A 9,790-nucleotide genomic window follows, 5' to 3' on the forward strand; every position below is an offset into this window, starting at 1 on the left:
TTGAATTAACCTTAATTCTTGTTGGAGATGACTCAAGTAAGTTTAAGTTTCCGGGTGAGATCCTTGTAAGGAGTAAGCCATAAGTTCATAGAAAAGTCAGTCACTATAAATCGTTGAGTGCTATCTTAGCCTCGTAGGTCCTTATTGGAGTAGTAAAATATTTGAAATAATTTTTAAGTTTAGAAGAGTGCTTGTAGGAGGACAAATAGTGATCAATGTTTTCTTAACAACTTAAGACTTATGAAAAGATTTATCCTACGCATGATTTAGAGTAGATAACCATGGTGTTCACCATAATGTTTTGGGAGACATTACCGTTAGTTTGATACATTGTGAGGACCTTTGTAGTTGAATCCAAGATAAAAGAGATGGATAAAATTCTCAAGAATCTTATTGTGAGTTTAGTTCAATCGTTAGAACTAGCTTAGTAGTTAGAGCTTGATTAGGAAACCATTGATAAGACCAGTGTCCTAGTTATAGAGTTAGACATCGTAAACAACAGTTGAAACCTCAACTTCAAGTGCAAAGTTATAGGGTGACATGAGTATAAATGTGTGAAGATTACCTTAAGGTGAACAAACTTACAGAAGTAAGGAGTAATCTGTATTGCTTATCTAATTAGCATCCAGCTAGTATTAGGTAGGCAACCTTAAAGTGGAATCGTTACAATTCTTGAACCTAAGTGAGAGTTATGAGTCAAATATACCTAAGTAAGGAAGATCATGCTAAGGGAATAGGGTTAGATCTGAGGGTAGTTAAATCATGTATTCTCGATAGTCATTTGTGAACTAGAGTTGGTAGAGAGTGAGAGTCTCGAAACTCATATTTATTTTCTTGAAGCGTCCAATGTTTGAAAAAGAGTCGACCATGTGATCAGTCGCGTCTCCTTGTGTTTGTTTGTTCCTTTCAAATTGTCATTAGTGTCTCCTATGATATTATTCTACTCCAAATAGTATGCCATTCACATTCTATTATCGTTGAGATATCACTCTTGCGATAAAACTTATCTCATGAAACACTATCATTGAGGGAACGAGGATCACCAGATTAATCGTCAAGTGTAGAAGACTCTTATGATCGAAGTCATGGAAAGGAGTTTCAACTCGGCAAACAACTTGATATTGAGAACAATATGTGTAATATCTTTTTCTCAATCTTTCGGCAAAGTTTCGGGGACGAAAATTCTTTTAAGGGGGTGGAATTGTAACATTCCATTTTTTCGTAAATAAAATTTTAGAGAATAATGATTTTTTATAATTAAATAAATAAAGAAAAATAGTTACAATAAAATAATAATTTGAGAGAAAAAAAAAAGGTATTTTATTTATTCATTTGGTAGATAATAAAATAGAGTTTTTTTATAAAATAATAAAAATAAATAAATAAAGTAAATAATAAGTTGTAAGTACCCTAGGTATAAGTAGAGACGTGTTAGGTCAGTTTTCAGATTGACGATGCCTCCTCTTCCCGTCATTTTCGTTTTTCTCTCTTCTTTTCCCAAATCCCTTTCTTTTCCCCGCAGCCCACCAAACCTGTCTCAGAAAAACTACAATCTCGAACTCATTCTCCATTGGATCGTCGTTAAATTTGAGCACCACATTTGCAACCCAATTCCTAGCATTCTCAACGTTGGGAATTCCAAAACATGTCAGAGCTAAGAGAAATACCCTTCGCACCATAGCGTTCTCTTTTCCCACATAAACCCAAAATGGTCTCAGTAAAACTACAATCCCGGTTTCGTTAACTGTTGGATGTTCATGAAATTTTGATATGTGGTTCGAAGTACAATTCCTCACACTTTCACCGTTGGGATTTGCCGTATAGGATTTATGGAGAAAGAAAAAGGAATCTCACGAAGACATTAAAAATGGAGGTTTCAATCCCTGCTCTGTCTCTCTAACGTTTGGGAACTCTATCGGAGCAGTCGGAGGAAAAACTGGAGGAATTTTAGGGAACCGCTAGAGATGCCGTTATCACTGTCGGAAGTCGTTATCGCTGTTGGAAGACACGTGAGTCCGCTTAGAGGTAAGGGATGAGTTATTCACAATTGGGGGTTAGTAAGAACATGTGTAGGGATCCTTAGAGGATTAAATTAGGGTTTTATTTTGGGATGTTTATTAAATTGCAATTTTTCCTTTATGATTATAAATGAAATATTGATGTTCTAATGAGAATTGCTTGATAAATTGTGCTCTTGATATTTTTATATTTTGACCTATGATTTTGATATAATTGTGTAGTATTATTTAAGGGGTTTTACTCCCCAGGTTATGATAGTCTTTTGTATAAATTGTTATATTGAGGATATGAAATGATGATTCAAATTGTGAGTATGTGGTGAATTGAACATGTGATGAATGATGGAATACATGTATATTGAGATGTGTATTGTGTTGTGAGCTATGAATTGTGCAATCACACAGATGTAAGACTCTTTAAGGGCGACGAGTTTTGCGCGATGAGTATTGTGATGGGATCCATTGTGGGAACCCAACAAGTTTAATCACAAGCGTGATGAGTTAAAATGATTTTGAAAATAATTGAGTAGTTGTGTGTATTACATAGTTCATAGGTAAAGTGTGTATAATTCATGAGGTGTGATAATATGTTATTTTGAGATTATAACATTGTGATTGAAATCGAGTGTATGTGATAAATTGAGTATGCACGTGATTGAGATGTTGTGTGCATTGAGTTGTAAACTATGGATTGTACAATCACATGGCTATAAGACTTTTTAAAGGCGACGAGTTAATGCTAAGACCCTTAAAGGGCGACGAGTTTAAAATATTTGAGAACAATTAAGGAGCCGTGTGTTTTGTAAAATTCATAGATAGAGTCTGTGTGCTAAAATATTTTCTGGGTTGGACCTGAATCAGGAGGGAGAGGCCCTAACGGACTCTTCGGAGTGTAGGCCTTGGGGGTCACCCGGTTTGAGTGATCTTTTAAGCCTGTGCCGATCCCACATGGTTGGAGCATTCTCGCAAAACACTGTGACCCTGACTGGTCTCCCTATGATATTACCTAGTGAGAGTGACTTGACTTGCTAGTGTGTGGTTTGTCTTGTCATGTACTCCTAGGCGCCCGATGAGGTTTTTCACTAATATGGTACCACATTGCATATAGTATTGAGTCTTAATGTATCTGCTACATAACGCTTGTGTATTGTTCTATATTGATTGATTTGATGATATTGTGTTTTGACTATTGAGTATGCGAATGTTGTGAAAACAAATGAGACGTGTGGGGAAATAACGTGAGTTATGCTCAAGTAAATTGTATTTTGTTATATAATATTTATACCTATATGTTGTCTTATTTTTCTCTATTAGTTAGGAATGTGATAACTCACTCCCTCTGTTGTTTGTGTTTGGATCCTGTGATGATCTTGAACTTTGTGTTCGAGGAGCAGATGACTAGGTGAATTGCTTTAAGGAACCTTGTGCTGAAGGACGTCGGGGCACAATGCTCTGATAGGATGTGACATTAGGGTATAAGTTGTTATATTAATTGTATGAGGTCTTAGACAACCTTGTTTTGAGCCAAAATAATTTATTAATTATTTGAACAAGTTTTATTATGGTGTTAGAAAAGTGAATGTAAGTCTTTTACCTTTTTGAAAGGCTTGTATTTAAATGTATTTTAAAAACTTTTAATTAAATTTGATCTCTTATTTCTTTTATATATATATATATATATATGTCGGGATAGAGGGTGTCACAGGCACCGGAAAGAAATGCGAAAACACAGAATAGAAATGCAAAATCTAAATTGAAACAAAATTTAGTTACAGAACACAAGCAAGTTGTAAAAAAGATTCAAAATCATCAATCCAAATGACCAAACCAATGAAAATGAATTATCACAGTTTTGCCAAGAATGATCAAGTTGTGAAGGTTTAATCAATGTCATTAAAGTTAGTTCAATTGAATTAATCCCTAAATTCATTGAGATCGCAAATTAGGTTGGAATATCATCCGAACAATCTGTGATTAAGTTAGAAATTAGGAAAGTAATCCCTAACCTAATTCTTTTTCAATCCTAAGCAAATCCATAATCATGAAAATCAAAAATAGGATTGAAGAAAAAAAATGAACATTCACACAGAATTAGAAATACTAAACCAGAACTGAAATTCAGCCTTGCTTGGAGTGGATGCTTGGATTGCTTAAGTGTTTAGCCTTCCATGATCATCACCTGTGGAAAAGCCACAAAATTTGTGCGAACAAAAAAGAAAGAACAACAATGGAAAGAAGAACAGTTTAGAGAAAAAGAGAAGAAATATTTTGATTCTAAAACTTGTACAACAAGTAACTAAATCTGGTTTTGTGCAAAATGAAGTAACCAACTAACTTTCACTAATATATACAATTACTACTCAAAAGAAAGGGATGTGCCTTGATTAGTCTCATCTAATCTACCTAATTAAACTAATTACACAAAGCAAAGCCCAAATTCGCAGACCAATTATTCAAGTGTAGAGGTTCTGACTTCCAAGTACAATTTAACCCTCGAAATGGTAGAATTGACCCAAGCTTATTTATGACAAAATTGAAGATCTTTTTCTTAGTTTTCTAGGTACTACTGACACGCTCCATTTGGAGTTCTATTGTGTTCCATACGCCGTACACAAGGCAGATATGTCAAGTAAGCATAAAAATCCAAAAATACGCCACAATTATCAATTAAGCTCAATCATTTGCCTAAGACCAAAACTGAGTTAAGGTGGGAAAATTGGATTCAAAGAGAGGTCAAATAAGCTAATAAGAATATAAAAATACTATACTATAAGTGCTCAATCAAGATGCAAATAAATACAAAGGTTAAAAGTTGTGTCTTCAGCGATATTAGATTATGCCACAGACATGAGCGCCTGTTTTTTCAGATGATAGCAAAGACATGCCATGATTTGATACATTAAAAGATGGTATTTAAGTATTCATTTATTGCTTTGTATCTAAGATTCATTTTGCAGAGACATTCTCCTAGGATCTATTTAATCCTATGAAGAATAAATGAAGCTCAAGATTTAGAAGTTGTCAAACACCATCAAAAGACACGCGTTGCTGGTGACAGGCCTGTTTTGACTTAAAGCAAGTGGTTTTCTGCTGAAGTGATCAATACGAAAGCTCACGAGAGTGGTTTCCAGCATGAAGGAGTATGTGCATTTAATGCAAGCATTAAATATTGTAACTACCACAATCTTCAAACATGACTCAAGTGAAGAAATCTATCCGTTTAGAGACAACATACACTTGTTGAAAAAGTCCTATAAATGCTAGAAGCTTTGAAAACATGGATACGAACCTACACACTTTCATTCAAATTTTTTCTATAAAAATATTTTTGTAAATTGTTGTATATTTCGAAAAATCTCTCAAAACATATTGAACACCTTGAGAGAAAAGACTAAGTGTTGAGATTGTATATTTGTCTGTAAGATGATTAAGAGTTAGTCATTGTGCAAACAAACAATAAATCTATTTGATTTGTATAGAGTCAACAATGGCTTGGTAGGACAAATAATATTGGGTTCTAACAAGCTTGGTGAGAGCTTGAGTTGTAAGAGCCAGAAAGTAGCAGTGATTAATACTTGTAACTTGTTGAAGTTAGTGGAACTTAGTGGTTAATCAAGAACTGAACGCAGTCTTAATGGTAAAGACGAACTAGTATAAATATTTGTGTCTTATATGCTTTTATTTATTTTCATCCTTAAATTGACCTAAGGTTTGAATTTGATTATGGTTTGAAAACTCTGCTTGTTTTGCAAAATCTGTTTCCATTGTATAAATGTGTATTTGCGAAATTTTGTTATTTGTCTTACAAACTTTCTCTATAGACGATAACTTTGTTTTCCAAGAAAAAGGATTTAAAATTTTCTAAAATCACAATTCAACCCCTTCTTGTTATATTTGTATTTACAATTTGGCATTAGAACTTAGTCTTTAAGGGTTGAGTACCTGGTAATGTCTAGAGGAAAAAATCTTGATAGCAAATAACAACAACAATGATCATTACTAAGGGAGCATCCCTCACAAGGCCACCAGGCTTTGTAGGAGAGGATTATCCTTACTAGAAGGACATAATGGAGATGACATCAAGTCCACTCAGTACAAATTTTGGCTAATAATTGTAAACAGAGACATACTAATTCGTATAGAGAAGAAGCAAAATGGACCGATGTCGATCTGGCTATAATGGATCTAAACACAAAAGCTCATTATACGCTAACATGCACTCTGTCCAGGAATGAGTATAACAAGATCTACATACTGAAGACAACTAAAGAGATATGGGATTCGTTGAGCATCAACTATGAAGGAACAAAAGATGTTCAATTGAGAAAAGTAGCAACACTAACTAGGCACTATGAGAGCTTCTCCCTGAAAGGAGAATTTATGGATGACGTGTTTGGAAGACTTCAAATTCTTCTAAACTGACTTGAGGCTCTAAGACACACCTTCACAAAGCACAAACAAATATGAAGATCATAGATAACTTTCCCAAAGTGTGGGAACCAAAAACGACAGTCATATAAGAAGCTAGAAATCTGATAAACCTAGCATGAGATAAACTATTAGGTATTTTAAAAGTCCATGAAGTTCATCTTCAGAACAAAGATCATCTACCAAAGAACGCTTATGTTGCCCTCAAGTCTTGAGAGACTAGATCCAGAAGAAAAGAAAAGAAGAGTTTCTCTAAAGCTCTTAAAGTGAAAATGGTTGAGTCTGATGGCTCAGACAATAGTTTTGGAGATTCCACGAATGAGAAAGTAGATCTTATGTCCAAAAAGTTCAAGCAGATGATGAAAAATATAGGAAAGTTCTAGCATTCCTCTAGAAGAAAGGACATAACATTCAAGAAGAAGTACAAGGAAGAAAGCAACAAGATCATCTGCTTTAAAGGTCATAAACCTGGACATATGAAGGTCGAGTGTCCCCAATTGAAGAAAAGACACTTTGGTGACAGAAAAAAAGTCTAATAGTCATCTGGGATGATCAGACAGTGAGAAGAGTAACAATTCAGATGATGAACAAATCAATATTTGTCTAATGGTAGTAAATATGAAAAAGTTGAGGTAAAAACTTGTTTTGAATCTGATACCGCTTCTAATACTTCATCAGAGAATGAAGAAGATATGTCACATGATGTTCTTCTTTAGAATTATCATATGATTTATCCTTAGTGCAAAAAGTATAAAGAAAAATATAAAACATTTGTTTTTGAAACACTAAGTTGAAGAAATTGAATGATGTTCTAGAAAAGAAAATCCAAACTCTGGAAGAAAGTCTGATCTAGGCCAGTAAGACAAGAGAATCCTTCATAGTTGAAAAACTAAGAGAGGAAGTAACTTGTCTTACAAAAGACTTTGGGAAGTTTTGGAAAGCTCAAACACATTAACCATGCTTTTAAAATTCCAACAGCATCCCCTTGATAAGTCTGACCTAAGTTTAGAAAAAGGGACATCATCTTCTAAGTCACAATTTGATTCAAACAAATGTGACTTTTGTGGTAAGTCTGGACACTCTAAGTTCAGATGCATCCATAACAAGAAGCAAATGTCTAAGGGTACTAATGTTGCCTGACCCAAAAAGATTTGGATACCAAAATCTCATATTGTTTCTATTGTAGATATCCCTGGTAGGAAAAAGTCTATGTTCCTTGACCTAAAGCCAATTGAAGGAGGAATTGTTTCCTTTGGAGGCATGGGCAAAGGAAAGATCACTAGTATTGGTAAAATAGGTACTCCTTCTGTGGCCTTCATAAACAATGCTTGATATGTTAAAGACTAAAATATAATCTATTGAGCATAAGTCAATTTTGTGGTAGTGGTTATATTGTGTCTTTCAAAAAAGACTGATGTATAGTCAAGATAGAAGATGACAAGTCCTTCTTTACTGCTAGATTGTAAAGGCAAATATCACAAAAGGGGGTTGAATTCTGAGTTTTACTAAACTTAAAACCTTTTTCAAACACAACAACATTTTCGTCTAATGAAAAAAAAAATAGATATCAGATCTTCACAAGACAAATCAAACAATAGTTTTAGATCTTATAAAACAAACAGAGTTTTTCAAAAACAAAGATCAAATTCAAACCCTAAGTCATTTTAAAGAGAAGAGAAAATAAACAATATAAGATACATGAAATTTATATTGGTTCATCTTAACCACCGAGACTATGTCCAATTCTTGACAACATTCCAAGTTACACTAATTTCAACAAGTTACAAGTATTTCACTGCCATTTTTGGCTTCTTAACTCGAGCTTTACACCATTGCCTGTTACAACCAATATTTTTTATCCTACCAAGCCACAACTAGGTCTAACACAAATCAGAAGATTTTTTTGTTTTGATTACACAATGATTAATACTCAATTATCTTACAAAGGGATAAATACTTTCAACACTTAGTCTTTTCTCTCAAGATAATCAAAGTATTTTGAGTGTTTTTCTAAACTTTACAAGGATTTACACAAAGAGCTTTTTACAGAAAAAAAAATTGAATAATGAGCGTTTCAATTCGTGCTTCATGTCTTCAAACTTTTTGGTATTTATAGGTCTCCTTCAACAAAGTATATGTTGTCTTTAAACAAATATATTTCTTCTCTTAAGCTTGCATCTGAAGAATGTGATCGTTAAGGCATTAAATGCATGTACTTCATGTTGAGAAACCACTTTTTGTCACTGGTGTGTTGAACACTACAACAGGAAACTACTTCCTTTTGCATCAGAGTATGTCAGTGTAGTAGAGCTCTTTTTTTATGGCGATTGAGGAATTCCAGAGTTTGACTTCATTTATTCTTCATAGGATTCAACAGATCCTAGGAAAATGTGTTTGCAAAATAGATCTCAGACGCAAAGTATTAAATGAAGTCTTAAATAACATCTTTAAAGTTGTATTAGATCATGATTCCATCTTATTGTCGTTTGAAACATCAGACGCAAATTTTGCGAAGCATGCTTTGATAACGCATAAGACATAACTTTTAACCTTTGTATATGTTTACATCTAATCAAAATAATTAAAGGTCCTGATTTATCTTAAGACACAAATTTATTTTAACTTAACACATACAACACAAATATTTGTATAAGATTGATTTGATAAGTCATAGTAAACAAAATGTTACGTGTTTGCTATCTAAAAAAGATAACAAATGTATTTGGCATTAAAAACTTGGGCATGACAATCTGAAATATATTTCAAAATTATCCAAAAAGAATTTAGTAAAAGGACTAGCTAAGATTTGTTGCAAATCCCATCTTCTTTGTGAAACATGTCAACAAGAGAAATAGATCAAAACCTCTTTGTAAAACATGGATCTATTAGGACCAACTAGAACGTTAAGTTTGGGAGGAAAGAAATATGGCTTTGTCATAGTCAACAACTATTCAAGATATGCATGGGTATACTTCCTTGCACATAAACATGAGTCTTTCAAGGTCTTTGAGATATTTTGTAAGAGGGTTTAAAATGAAAAAGGTTTTTGTATCTCTTTCTATCATAAGTGACCATGGAATTGAGTTTGAGAATACTGAGTTCAAATCATTATGTGAGAAGAAAGGTATTTTCCATAAGTAGTGAACATAGTTTGCTATGTTCAAAATAGAATACTAATAAAATCATTGATAAAAAAGACTCCCTATGAACTATGGAGAGAAATAAAACCCAATATTTCATACTCTCATCCTTTTGGATGCGAGTGTTGAATCCTTAACACCAGTGATCAATTTGCAAAATTTGATTCAAAGGAATTTTCCTAGGATATTTTGATACTTCTAAAT

The sequence above is a fragment of the Glycine soja genome, chromosome 14 (assembly GCF_004193775.1).
Source record: "Glycine soja cultivar W05 chromosome 14, ASM419377v2, whole genome shotgun sequence".
NCBI classification, from domain to species: Eukaryota; Viridiplantae; Streptophyta; class Magnoliopsida; order Fabales; family Fabaceae; genus Glycine; species Glycine soja.